The sequence below is a fragment of the Sapajus apella genome, unplaced genomic scaffold, assembly GCF_009761245.1.
Source record: "Sapajus apella isolate SASKATOON/1434 unplaced genomic scaffold, GSC_monkey_1.0 scaffold67, whole genome shotgun sequence".
Taxonomy (NCBI): Eukaryota; Metazoa; Chordata; class Mammalia; order Primates; family Cebidae; genus Sapajus; species Sapajus apella.
The window spans coordinates 11641107-11656183 of NW_022437007.1; the positions used below are offsets into that span (position 1 = coordinate 11641107).

Below are 15077 nucleotides of genomic sequence, written 5' to 3' on the forward strand. Positions count from 1 at the left end.
CCACAAGGGTCACAGTCTCTCTCTCTTACACACACACACACACACACGAAACTCAGCCACAAGCTCACAAGGGTCAGACACACAACCCAGCCACAGGCCCACAAGGGTCTCTATCTTTCTCTTTCATTCACATTCACACACACACACATACACACACACCCCTCAGCCACAGGCCCACAAGGTTCTCTCTCTTTGTCCTTGTCTCCTCTCTCTCTCACACTCACACACACACCTCAGCTGCAGGCCCACCAGGGTGTGTGTGTGTGTGTCTCTCTCTCTCTCTTTCTCTCACACACACACACACACACACACACACACACACACACACACGCCTGCGCAGCTCCACACAGGCCTGGGTCAGGAGGCAGATCTGAGTACACACACCACCCTGTGCTGTGAGTGGCCACTCCCATCCAACAACTGAGACTTTGTTACTGGGCCAAGGTTTTCTGCCAAACTCACTTCCCTCATAATGAATGAATTCTCCCTGAGAAGGTTTCTCAGTCGTCCCCTGGAAGCTGACCTGCGATGGCCTAACCCACCTGTTTACCAGGCGTGCTAAGACATGTGAGACCCTGATAGGTGGACACCAAAGCTCAGCCTGGAACTCCTCCCCCCTGTGCATAATCGCAGAACTTCTTTAGACATACTGGATGCAGCAGCTAACGCTCCATACCTAAGAAGAGAATACGTATGGATTCTAGGTGTGAGAAAATCCTGGGCCAGTGGTGGTAAGTCAGGCTGAAAAGCAGCCATCTCCCAATTTCCACCCACTGTTTTACCTACAAGACCATTTCTGCCTCTCATTATTTAATCCTCAACAAAAAGTATATTTTGTCACGTGGTCCCTGAGCTGCCTCACCTGGACCAATGGTTCTCAAACTTGAGCATGCATCAGAGCCACCTGGAGGGCTTGTTAAAACACATCTCTGGGCTCCTCCCCTAGAGCTTCTGATTCACAGTAGGTCTGGGGTGGGGTCTGAGACCAGCCTGTCTAGCCAGTTCCCAAGCGATGCTGATTTAGGTCCCTGGACCAGGCTTTGAGAAACACTGCCATAGACCGACCGCTCATTCCTGGCTGAGCTCAGGTGACTCACTCAGCAGGGCATATACTGCAGTCGGTCTTCCACCACCCATTCCCCTCCTCCCACTTAGCAAAAGCCAGCTGTTCCCAATGACTAAGCCCTGCTGGACAGAGCTGATCAAGTGGTTCTACCATGCCACAGGTGTGGGTGGGTGGGTGGTTCAAGGTGAGTGCAGACCCACTTGTAAGAAGGGAAGTCTGAGGAGTGCTTCTGAGAAAGTGGCCAGGAGGGGTCTTTTAAACTGCCTTTGGCTGTTCAGGTGGGAGGCTGGGAAGCTGTGAAGCCCACAGCCTTCCTGCAAATGTGAGGGGAGCAGCATGGCACATGGTGTCCAGCAGAACAGACGGGTCGGAAGAACCAGGCTCCCAGGTGCTGACGCTAACCTGCTGAGTAAACCAACCCAGAACCACCCTGCCTCCAGGCTTCTTGTTAGGTGACATCATGCATTCTTTATTGTTTGAGCTGGCTGAGTCAGGGTTTTCTGTTACTTGCTGCTGAAAATAATCCCAAAGCAAAGCAAACTGACAAACTCCTCTAAAGGCAACCTCTCGGCACACATTACAATGGCACGTGTTCCACAAAGTAATCCCAAAATTTCATATTTAAATTTTCCATATTTCAAAAGCTATGTAGCTGGATATCTGTGGATAATCCACACTTAGGATTAGCATAAAACTAAAGAAGTTATCCAAAATATTATTGGAGGGCCAACCCTGGTTCTATCTTACAAGAGCCATGCTCATTTATTTCAGGGATTTGCTAGGAATCATATAATACTAAGGCCAAATAAAGTATTCAGCTCCTTCCACACGTTAATCTTGGACTCAGTCTCCTTCAATGGACAGCAGACTATTAGTAGATCTAAATGGGAAAGTGTAGACAAGTATGCACTTACAGAGAAGAGACACGGAGGATCATGCACATGTTCTGTCACTTCACAGCGCTATAACCTCCAACAAATTGGGATTTTTTTTCTTTTCTGTTGCCCAGGCTGTAGTGCAGTGGCAAGATCTCGGTCACTGCAACCTCTGCCTCCTAGGTTCAAGCGATTCTCCTCAGCCTCCTGAGTAGCTGGGATTACAGGCATGAGCCACCACGTCTGGCTAAATTTTGTATTTTTGGTAAAGACAGGGGTTTCAACATGTTGGTCAGGCTGGTCTCAAACTCCTGACCTCAGGTGGTCCGCCCACCTCGGCCTCTCAAAGTGCTGGGATTATAGGCATAAGACACCACATCCAGCCTCAACAAATTGTTTTACTTTAATCAACCTGTCTCCTCATCTCTAAAATGGGAGTACTACCACATATCCACCTGGTCATGTAAGGAAGGAACCTGTGAAAGCACTTTGTAAACCATAAGGTTTACACAAGGGCAATTACTTAAATCCAATTTTTATGGATTAAGTGGATTAACATGACCTGATTTGAAGAAACAGGATTAATCACGATCCTAGAATGACTCCACCAAAACTTTATACTACATACACCCGTCATAACTATCAATCCAGCACTATTTGGATTGTAAGTCAAACAGAACCTCACCTATTGTAAATAATTTAGAGGCAGCAACATCCACAAGGTAGTTACAACCCTTAAAGTCGATGTTGTACAAGGCATGACATCAATATGAATTATTTACTATATACATTTTACAGTGGTCCACTTGGCAGGCCACACACTATGACTATGTTTTTACTGAAGCTATTCTTTGGGATCTACCTTCAAATGCAACCGTGGGTATCTGGGCACTTCACAGGGGGCAAATCATCTTTCCTACAGAAGAATTTCAGTTTTTTTTTTGTTTGTTTTTTTTTTTTTTTTTTTTTGAGACGGAGTTTCGCTCTTGTTACCCAGGCTGGAGTGCAATGGCGCGATCTCGGCTCACCGCAACCTCCGCCTCCTGGGTTCAGGCAATTCTCCTGCCTCAGCCTCCTGAGTAGCTGGGATTACAGGCACGCGCCACCATGCCCAGCTAATTTTTTGTATTTTTAGTAGAGACGGGGTTTCACCGTGTTAACCAGGATGGTCTCGATCTCTTGACCTCGTGATCCACCCATCTCGGCCTCCCAAAGTGCTGGGATTACAGGCGTGAGCCACCGCGCCCGGCCAGAATTTCAGTTTTAATCCAACAGGCAGGTATCATTCAGAGCCATGTTTTCTGAATAAAATACTTGAACAAACTGGGTAAAAACAATAGGGACGAGAGAATGTTTCTCAAACTGGGATGTGTATAAGTATGTTAGAGAAAACAACGCAATGAATTAAATATGGCCACCTTCCTGGAACATAATGGTACTAGAAGAGTTTTTGGAGAATAATAAAAAGGAATTAAAAGTTAGTAATATTTAAATTCTTAACAAATGTGGAAGTTTTTTTTCAATTTCCAAAGAATTTTCATGCTTATAGCAGACTTTAAAAACTACATCCCTGCTACTTTGGGATAAAATATTGAGAAGGACTACAATAAGCAAACAAGACTTCTCATATCATTTATAAATTGGTTACAAAGACAATTTAAAACAACAGTCCCAAAAACATATTAATTGGGCACCACACATCTGCAAAACACTTTCTAGACTACCACAGTAATTATTTGTAATATGACAACGTTCCTTTGTTTAATTGATTGGGGGAGATTACCATTACTTCAGGGTCACAATTCCTATGTGGAAGACTCTAACAACAAACTAATAATTTGACGACAGTTCATTTAAAACAAGTAACAAGCTCCCAGGAGACCCCATTATCTTAATATTGGTGTTCCTAGACAGAGAAGACTGCCTTGGGAAATTTCTCCTTTGAACCTGGAAACCCCAAGCTCTGCTACCTTCTTAAGCAATAAGAAGCTTAGTATCACAACATATCCAGAACACCCTCTCAGAATTAATACTGCTGCCAATGTTGGGATCCATCCAAATAGTACTTTCATTTCTCACTGACCCACCGTGACAAGTGAAAGCAATCTGAAGAATTCCCACTGCATAAGAGAAGCCAGAATGTCAGCTTATGCCTGACCCTCTAGCTATACGCCTTCCTGAAGAAAAGTTTGGTTCTCAATGGCAAAACAACCAAGTCTCTTCTCTTTCTTACACAGCAGTACCTTCATTCTTGCCTAAAACAAGCTTCTCACAGCCTTTTTTTATTTTTAGAGACAGGGTCTCTCTGTCACTGAGGCTGGAGTGCAGTGGCAAAATCACAGCTCACTGCAACCTCAACCTCCTGGGCTCACGTGAGCCTCAGCCTGCAGAGTAGCTAGACCTACAGGTGCACACACTACCACACCCCACTTTTTTTTTTTCATAGAGACAGGGTCTCACTTTGTGGCCCAAGCTGGTATCAAACTCCTGAGCCCAAGTCAATCCTCCCACCTCGGCCTAAGTGCTATAGGCATGAGACAGCATGCCCCGCCTCCTCAGTCCCCTAACTCACATGTTGTGGTTTCCAATGGCACACCTTCCTAGGCTGTTGGATTTGTCTAGCTCTTTCTCTAGAACGCACATCTTACTGAACGATTCCATGAAGTTATTTTACTGTTAAATATTATGACGTGTAGCAATAAATAGTCAAGCCACTGAGTGGCATCTGGAATGAAGCAAGCTGATTCAGACTTTAGTGCTGAGTTAAACCACTTCTCCTGAAGGCAATCTCTAGCCTAAAAAGTAAGCAACACTGAGTTTCTGGAACTGGGTCACCACATTTACGTACAATATCAAGCTTCCCCATACCTTAATTCCACTTTTTTGTTTCAGGAATGTTGACATTAAGGAAGTGTTTTGCCTATTTTTATTCTGGACTAACCCTTCAAAATTCTTAAAGAATTAAACTCTTTAATAAGGAATTATTAAAGGTTCAAATACCCTTTCAATATAAAGATAAAAATGAATACAAACCTAATCACTCTGGTGCTTGTGAAAACATGTTACCATGTTACCTAGGCGGAACTAAATGTGTTTTTGGGGGCTGGACATGGTGGCTCACGCCTGTAAAGCCAACACTTAAGAAGGCCGAGACAAGAGGACTCCTTGAGTTAGAGACCAGTGCGGACAACATCAGGAGACCTCATCTCTACAAAAACTAAAAAAAAAGAAAAATTAGCTGGGCATGGTGACGTGTGGAGGCTGAGGCGAGAGGGCTGCTTAAGCCCCGGGGGTCCAGGCTGTAGTTCGCTGTGAGAGCACAACTGAACTTCTGCCTGGGCAACAGAGCAAAAGCCTGTTTCAAAAAATACACAAACATTTTTAGGAATTAAAAATTTCTTTTTTTTTTTTTTTTTTTTTTTTTTTTTTTGAGATGGAGTTTCGCTCTTGTTACCCAGGCTGGAGTGCAATGGCTCGATCTCGGCTCACCGCAACCTCCGCCTCCTGGGTTCAGGCAATTCTCCTGCCTCAGCCTCCTGAGTAGCTGGGATTACAGGCACATGCCACCATGCCCAGCTAATTTTTTGTATTTTTAGTGGAGACGGGGTTTCACCATGTTGACCAGGATGGTCTCGATCTCTTGACCTCGTGATCCACCCGCCTCGGCCTCCCAAAGTGCTGGGATTACAGGCTTGAGCCACCGCGCCCGGCAGGAATTAAAAATTTCAATAAGAAACAAAATTAGAAGGCCGGGTGCAGTGGCTCATGCCTGTAATCCCAGCATTTTGAGAGGCCGAGGCAGGCAGATCGTGAGGTCAGGAGTTCGAGACCAGCCTGACCAATATGGTGATACCCTGTCTCTACTAAAAATACAAAAATTATCCCGGTGTGGTGGCACATGCCTGTAATCCCAGCTACACAGGAGGCTGGGGCAGGAGAATCACTTGAACCTGGGAGGCAGAGGTTGCAGTGAACTGAGATTGCTCTACTGTACTCCAGCCTGGGTGACAGAGTGAGACTCCGTCTCAAAAGAAAAAAATTAGTAGTCTGATCCTACTGTAGTATTTTTCTGATTTATTTCAATTGAAGGCTAAATAACTATATAAATACGTGTCAAAAGCTTTGCTAAAAATTTCACAATTTTTTCATCTTAAAAAAGGGTTTTTGTGGCTTGAAGACAATTTTAATATATACCAAGAAACCCTGTTTAAAAATCTGTATTGTATTAAGGAGAACACCTAAATTATGAGCTCTATAACAGTCAAAAAAATTTACATTGTTATAGCTGCACAGACCATGGTTGAATGCATTCATTCTGCAAAGCTTCTAGGGCCCACAGGACCCTGTAGAAGGTATACTATCAGGCTATACATGAATAGACTACATAACCCATCCTCTTTAAAAACACACCAACTACAGTAACTCAGTATAAAAATACAGCCTCTAGGCCAGGCATGGTGGCTCATGCCTGTAATCCCAGCACTTTGTGAGGCTGAGGCGGGTGGACTGCTTGAGCCCAGGAGTGTAAGACAAGGCTGCACAACAAGGTGAAACCCCAACTCTACAAAAAATACAAAAATTAGCTGGCCGTAGTGGCAGGGGCCTGTGGTCCCAGCTACTCAGGAGGCTAAGGTGGGAGGATCCCTTAAGCCCAGGAGGCGGAGGTTGCAGTGAGCAGAGATCGCACCACTGCTCTCCAGCCTGGGTGACAGAGCGACACTCCGTCTCAAAAATAAATAAATAAATAAATAAGGAAGTTCCTTTGCTGTTGATAGGTTCTCACACTTTTTAACCTGAAGTGTCTCCCCAGGGTTCCACTGGGGAACTTCCTGTCTTCCCACCCTGTCATGTCCCTAGGTGACCTGGCCTGTTCTGTTGGCTTTAAAAAAATTCAAAAATATATTTTTATGGCTACATAGCATTTATTTGTTGCTGTTAGCTTTTTATATACTGTATATTTAGAAGGAAGTTGAACATGGATCGTACATTCTCCCCAGAGTTCTCCCTTTAGCCTGCAGGTGCTACAGAATTACTGTGTCCTGAACTGAGCTCCTGGGCCTCTTGCTGTCCCCAATTCCTATGCCTGCCATCCCGAGGTGTGGCTGAGTCTTCTTCATGTGGTCTGCCTCCATTCTGCACCACCCCATCCTGTTCTTCTCATGCCCGTCTGTCCTACTTCCTTTCCTATGGTCCCTCTGAAGAACAGCCTTTTATGGACTGTACTACCTTGGAGATGAAGCGCAGGGTCCTGAGCATGGCATGGGTGATGTAGAAGCCCTTTGGGGATTGAAGCCTCCCCAGCCTCTTTCTGGTCACTCACCTGGGCTCTCTCTTTTTTGCCGAAACACTCTTCTCCTCCCCAGCCATCTCCCTCCGCAGTGCTGCTTTCCATAGCACCCTGGCACTTACCTTCGCACAAGGCTGTTACTACTCTGTTGGAAATTGCCTTTCTCAGGGTACCCAAGTTTCTGAGTCTCACGCAACTGTCTTCCTAGCACCTAACCTCGTACCTGACACCTGGGTGAAGAGCTGCTGAATGAAGGAATGCAAGCTCACGCTTTTACATTTAAACCTTTTAGATTGATTACTTGTTATGTTTTGCACATCCTCCATGTTCATGCCTGCAAAACACATTTGCCATTGAAACAACAGGACTAGTATTAGTGTTAGAGGCTGTATTTATTTTTATTTTTATTTTTTGAGACAGGGTCTCATTCTGAGTTCAAGCACTTCTCCTGCTAATTTTTGTATTTTTAGTAGAGACAGGGGTTCACTATTTTGGCCAGGCTGATCTCTTAACCTCAGGTGATTACCCACCTGGTCCTCCCAAAGTGCTAGGATTACAGGTGTGAGCCACCTCGCCCAGCCCAAAACTTTCATTTCTGAATAACAAAGAAAAGTGAGTAGTAGTTCCATTCCCTGTGGGGGCACTGAGATCCTTCACTGCCAAAAACAGTGAAGAGTTTCCCTAAAGGTTAAGTCGTTCTGGTCTGCAATTGTATCTTCCAGTATGTAGCTGAAAGGAGAATGAGATTCTCTTCATGTCTGGCTCTCCAGATCCACCTTTCACTGGCATTAAACTATTTCAGGAGAACACATTTTGCTGCTGCTAATAATAATCAGATAAAAGTACATTTTAAAAACATTTTAAAAACAAAAAACCACCAAAAAAAAAAAAAAAAACCTTTCATAGACATTGTACCTAGACAGTATTTATGATTTTTATAACCATTTATAAAACCTGAAATAATATACTATCCATATGTTGTCAATGCTTAAGCTTTTGCTATTCAAATATAACTCAAAAAAGGGCTTATCAGAGAGAGATGTACACAGACAGCCAGACATGCTTCCCAGAGTATTCAATTCTAGTAAGAGCTGAAGCCAGTTCCCCTTCGCACTCATAGCTGAATTCCCAAAAACGATCTTTCTTTCTCAGCAAAGAAACAGATTACTGTTGATATTTGAGAATACCCAGGGAAAAATAGAGATGAAGAGGAAAGAGGGAAGAATATCTTTCAAATATTGCTTTTCTGGCTTTCAACCAAATACAATTACATAGCATCCACTGAAGATGAAGGCAGGATAATGTAAACAAAATCTTCAATGAGGCCAATTACCCTGAAAGCTTTCCCAGACTTTGAGGTAACAGGCAAGCTGCTCTAGGAAGCCTCCTGCCCAGAATTAATACTGGTCCCGTTCCGGCCCCACCTTGGGCAGTCTTGCCAGTAAAACAGAGACCTTCTCATTCTTTAGATTGCTTCTGTCCAGTGATAAACGCCAGTGCTTCCTTTATATTTTGGGAACATACTGAGGCTGTCTTACAGTCAAATTTGTTTCTCAAGTCCCAAGTTGGTAGTGACACCTCTGTGTGGGTTAAGAGACAATGCATTCGTTTTGTGGAACTGATAAATGACTCCAAATCCACCTGACCATCATTAAGCTGGTATCGTGGGGTAGTTATTAAAATTAAAATCATGAAAAGTCTGAAAAATGTGTAAACAGATACTAATAACTTCATAAATAAGATTAAAGATAAATGACATTAAAACAGCAGGGCAAACCTAATACTGAATTATAACCCAAAGTATAAATATCCATGAGCCCACAGGATATAAATAAATGAGGACTGACAAATCTCCCATACAGAATTTCACATACTTTGTGTCAGTGATGGCCAAGTGCGATGGCTCATGCCTGTAATCCCAGCACTTTGGAAAGGAGGCCAAGGCTGGCAGATCACCTGAGGTCGGGAGTTCAAGACCAGGCCTGACCAACACGAAGAAACACCGTCTCTACTAAAAATACAAAATTAGCTGGGCATGGTGGCACATGCCTGTAATCCCAACTACTTGGGAGGCTGAGGCAGGAGAATCACTTGAACCTGGGAGGCGGAGGCTGCGGTAAGCTGAGATCGCACCACTGCACTCCAGCCTGGGCAACAAGAGCAAGACTCCATCTCAAAAAAAAAAAAAAAATTTGTATCAGTGAAGCTCAACTTCACTTAATGATTTCCTCCAAAAAGGACATTAGGGAAAAAAACTACTGAAATCTGTGGAGTTTAGCTCATAGTAAGGTACTAATGTTGGTTTCTCAGTGACAAATGTACCACAGTAATATAAGACATTAACATTAACATTAACATTAGGGTTAACTGGGTGAAGAGTACAAAGGAAGTCTCTGTAGTATCTCTGTAACTTTTCTATAAATTTAAATCTACTCTAAGGCAAAAGTTTTATTTTTAAAGTAGCAAGAAATTAGATAGGTTTTGGGGAAATTACAAAATTAAGAAAGTAGAAGGTAAATGAATAGTAAGTACACAGGTGACTAATTTACCAATCACAGAACATTACATTTACAGAGATAATTCTTGGAGAGAGCTCCAGAATCTGCATTTTCAAAAAATGGACACAAAGGTTTTTAAAAGAAGCATCCTACCCACATCATGATCATTTATTTACACATGAGAAATAGACCTCAACCCCAAAAAGCCAGAAGTAACAAAGAGGCTTGCAAGTCAAGTTTTTTAAAAATAGAGGTACGGCCGGGTGCAGTGGCTCACACCTGTAATCCCAGCACTTTGGGAGGCCAAGGCAGGCGCATCACAAGGTCGGCACATCACAAGGTCTGGAGTTCAGCCTGACCAATATGGTTAAAACCCCATCTCTACTAAAAAATACAAACATCAGCTGGGCATGGTGGCGTGTGCCTGTAGTCCCAGCTACTTGGGAGGTTGGGGCAGAAGAATCACTTGAACCTGGGAGGTGGAGGTTGCAGTGAGCCAAGATCGCACCACTGCACTCCACCGTGGACGACAGAGTGAGACTCCATCTCAAAAAAAAAAAAAAAAAAAAAAAAAAAAAAAAAAAAAACAAAATACTATAATATTTAATATCAGGAAGATAAACATATAAATCAAGGTTGATCAGACTGTGAACTATGATGTATTGAGTTTTACAGTGAACCCAGGTGAGCTCCAATAGGAGACTGGAGGTTGATGACTAAAGGCACTTCTTTCGGGAAGGCAAAATGTTCTCCTAAAATTCATTGTAGCAATGCTTATACAACTCGGAATATGCCAAAAACCAACTGCGCACTTCAGATGGGTGAACTGGATGGTATGTGAACAACATCTCAATAAAGCTATTACCAAAAAATAAATAAAGCCAGTAAGTAATGAAGGAAAATGCAACAGAAAATAGAATATATTGCAGGCAACAAGAATGAGTACTATCTTCTGAAACTTTAATTCATTTCTATAAATAAATAAGTACATAGATTATATACATATATATATTCATACATCCATATGTATGCCTGTAAGTACACAGTCATGATGCAAAATTAATTTTTTTATATAAGTCATTATCAAAGAGAACACTAGTCTCCCTCATTCCCACATCTTTCATTTTTATAATGCGGTGCTATGTGAAAAGACCAATAAGGATAAAATCTACACATAAAGTTTGATTAAAAAAAAAATTGGCAAAAAGAAACTAGTTATAAATAATAAGAACGGAGAGAACTGCATCTACAAAAGAAAACAAATACAAAGGCACATGCAACACAGTTCTCGATGGGCCGCGCACACCCACACCTGAGTCTGCAGCCCAGGCCTCCAAGCTCCAGAGTGGTATCAACTGCCCACCTGCCATCTCCCCCAGGCCTCCGAGCTCCAGAGTGGTATTCACTGCCCACCTGCCATCTCCCCCAGGCCTCCGAGCTCCAGAGTGGTATCAACTGCCCACCTGCCATCTCCCCCAGGCCTCCGAGCTCCAGAGTGGTATCAACTGCCTACCTGCCATCTCCCCATGGACGTGTCATATCAAGTCTGAGATTCCTAGGAGACAACCAAACACAGTTCCTGATTCCTTCCCACTAAATCCTTTCCCGGCACAGTCATCAACATCTCTCCAGACATTTAAGCCAAAATCTAGATGCTCTCTCTCCAGGATTTCTCTTTCCCTCACACTCCACAACAGATTCAACAAGCAATGGATTTGTCCCACCTCAAAAACATGTCTCAAAACTTTCCATTTCCTCCATCCACTACCAACCCTCCACCCTGATATCAACATTCCTCAACTTTTCTTGCTCCCATGCACCCAAAAAGGATGTTTGTGTCACATGTAAAATTGTAGGAGTTTAACAGCTGCAAAAAACGTCATCTCTGCCACACTGTACATATTGGTATTTTTAATAAAACTCACAATCCCATTTTAAAATATATTCAATTAAATCTAAATAACACTGAAATGATATCTACCATTATCCATTTTTTAAAATACAAAAATAAACTCTTTATGGCTGGATATTTTTTTTTTTTTTTTTTTTTGAGACGGAGTTTCGCTCTTGTTACCCAGGCTGGAGTGCAATGGCGCGATCTCGGCTCACCGCAACCTCCGCCTCCTGGGTTCAGGCAATTCTCCTGCCTCAGCCTCCTGAGTAGCTGGGATTATAGGCACACGCCACCATGCCCAGCTAATTTTTGTATTTTTAGTAGAGACGGGGTTTCACCATGTTGACCAGGATGGTCTCGAGCTCTTGACCTCGTGATCCACCCACCTCGGCCTCCCAAAGTGCTGGGATTACAGGCGTGAGCCACCGCGCCCGGCCGTGGCTGGATATTTTATGTGGTTCCTTTTCCTCCATGAACTCATTTCTATTCCATGTCACCCAAGTAATTTTAACTGAATATATATTTATGTTCAAAGCCTTCTGCTACAAGACTATAAATATTGAAATTTCAGGTTTTAAAAAAAAATTTTCCCATGACCATAAGGTCTAAATATTTTTCTCCTTTTCTTCTGAATTATAAATACAGGCCAGGCATGGTGACTCACGCCTGTAATCCCAGCACTCTGAGAGGCCGAGGTGGATGTATAACCTGAGGTTAGGAGTTCAAGACCAGCCTGGCCAACATGGTGAAACCTCATGTCTACTAAAAAGACAAAAATTAGTTGGGTGTGGTGGTGTGCACCTCCAATCCGAGCTACTGAGGAAGCTGAGACAGGAAAATCACTTGAACCCAGGAGGGGGAGGTTGCAATGAGCCAAGATCACTCTATTCCACTCCAGCCTGGGCAACAGAGTGAGACTCTGTTTAAAAAAAAAAAAAAAAAAAGTTATCAATACAATTTGTATTAGTACAGTCGGATCCCTGAGGGATTGGTTCCAGGACCTCTCAAGAATATCAAATTCTGAAGATGCTCAAGTCCCTGATATAAAATGAAGATATCAAGTCCCTGATATACAGTATTTGCATATAACCTATGCACATTGTCCTATATACTTTAAATCATCTCTAGATTACTAATAATACCTAATACAATGTGAATGCTAGGTAAATAGTTTTTGTACTGTATTGGGTAGGGAATAATGACAAGAAAAATTCTCTACATATTCAGTACAGACACATTTTTTTTCTGAATATTTTCAATCCACAGTTTGTTGAATCCACTGGTGTGGAAGTCACAGAGACAGAGGGCCAACCGCACAAAACTGATCAACAAATTTCACAAATTTTGATAGGCAGTTAAACATAGAAAGTAAAATCTTATTGAAAATGCATCCTTTAATGAGACGATCAGAGCTGTTTTTCCCCCAACCGGTTCATGTGAACATTATTTACCACTAGAATGGGATAGGTTTATTACCAACTTAATCCTTTTTTCTTATCTTTTTTTTAAATGTCAGTACAGAAAAAGCTTGTTCACATAAACAGATGTGTATGGAAATAGCTTTGTTATGGCACTGCCCTATATTCTTAAAAATACCTCAGTGTTTCTTCTAAAAATCACACAGTGAGCTATCATTAAAAATCATTTGAATCATCTATCAGTTGCCAATTTCACTGGGTCCTCCCTCAATTTTACTAGAAGCAACGATCTGAAAACCACTGAAGTTCCTAAAGAATACGTCATCTAATCAGAGTGAATCACTTTTTCCTAACACCTATACAGGTATTGATCGACTTATGACCTATGCAACTTACGACTGTTCGACTTTACGACCACAATCGCTAGCCACGACTGCTCCGCTGTAGATTTTTGGAAACACTACAACATTTTGATGTGTATCAAGAATATCGCTACCGCCTGAGGCTGTGACGACAAAGTGCATGAATGGCATCTGGAAAAATTGTGTTAAGCGCTATGTTAACGATTTTGACGGATTTGACAGTGAACATGAACTTGAAACGATTCGGGAAAAAAATAGTAAAACTCGCTAAAGACCTTTCTTTGGAGTGTGAAATGGAAGATGTCCAAGAGTTGCTAGACAAAGAATCCGGAGAACTTACAAATGAAGAGCTAATCGAACTGGAAGAAGAAAGAGTGGCGGAAGAAGAAAGAAGAGAAGCAGAGAAAGAAGAGGAGGAGCCAGAAAGAAAGTTCACCACTAAGGGATTATCAGACGGTTTATCTTTACTGAATAAACTTCTTATACATTTCGAAGCAATGGACCCAAACATCGAACGATTTGCAAGGATTGAATGGATGGCGCACAATGTGTTTCATCCATATCGTGAAATTTATGAAGAAAAAAAGAAACATACAATTCAGACAAAGCTCACCATGTTTATGAAAAAACCAACTCCGGTAACCCCAGCTGCTGCCTCAGATGACATCAACGATCCGCAGCCAAGCACCAGCGGCCAATAAAATGTTTCGTACATGTTTATATATTTTGATATGTTTTGCAATTGGGAAAATGTTTCCTATGGTATTTTTTACACCTGTATTTTGTAATTTTGTATGTTTTGCAAATATTAACCAGTTGTACTGGTAATGCAGTGTTTTACTTAAACCTGACGAATGTAAAAATAAGAAACAAAATGGTGCAGAGATGATACAAATGGCATAAAATGAACAAAGAAAATTATGATATATAACAATAATGAAAGAAAATTATGATAAAATATGACTTAAAGATTTTTATAACATCATTTCACAGTACTGTACATACAGCCTACTCAACTTACGACCAAATCATGTTACAACCAGTCTGTCGGAACCAATCGTGGTCGTAAGTCGAGCACTAGCTGTATTTCAAATTGTCCCTTTGCCCAAGATGAAGCCAACAGCAGGATTGGGGCTGGGTGAAAGAAACAGTAGTTTCTTTATAAAGTGGAGAAATGAGATTGTGAAAGCAGAGGTAGAAAATGGTAACTTACAACTCAGAAGGATCCATTTTAAGAGATATATAGACCCTGGGGATCTGGAAGCCTATGCCTTGCAAGTTATCCTCTTGCTTATACACCACTTAGAGTGTCTTCGTGTACCTCCAAAGGATCCAGTTTGACAACTGACCAAGATGCCCCATGACCAAGATATTCTCTTAAAAATGGAATTCACAGGGCCAAGCGCGTGGCTTACACCTGTAATCCCAGCACTATGGGAGGCCGAGGCAGGCAGATGACTTGAGGTCAGGAGCTGGAGGCCAGTCTGGCCAACATGGTAAAACCCCATTGCTACTAAAAGCACAAAAATTTGGACAGGCGTGGTGGCACATGCCTGTTACCACAGCTACTTGGGAGGCTAAGGCATAAGAATCTCTTGAACCCGGGAGGTGGAGATTGCAGTGAGCCTAGATCATACCACCGTACTCCAGCCTGGGCGGCAGAGTAAGACTGTCTCA

General features: G+C 42.4%; 1 protein-coding gene across 5 annotated transcripts in view; it reads right to left on the bottom strand.

Annotated features, from left to right (window-relative positions):
• TMEM131L (transmembrane 131 like) overlaps positions 1–15077 on the bottom strand; it is a 178342-nt gene that overhangs the window by 154736 nt on the left and 8529 nt on the right. The gene's annotated exons all lie outside the window — the stretch shown is intronic.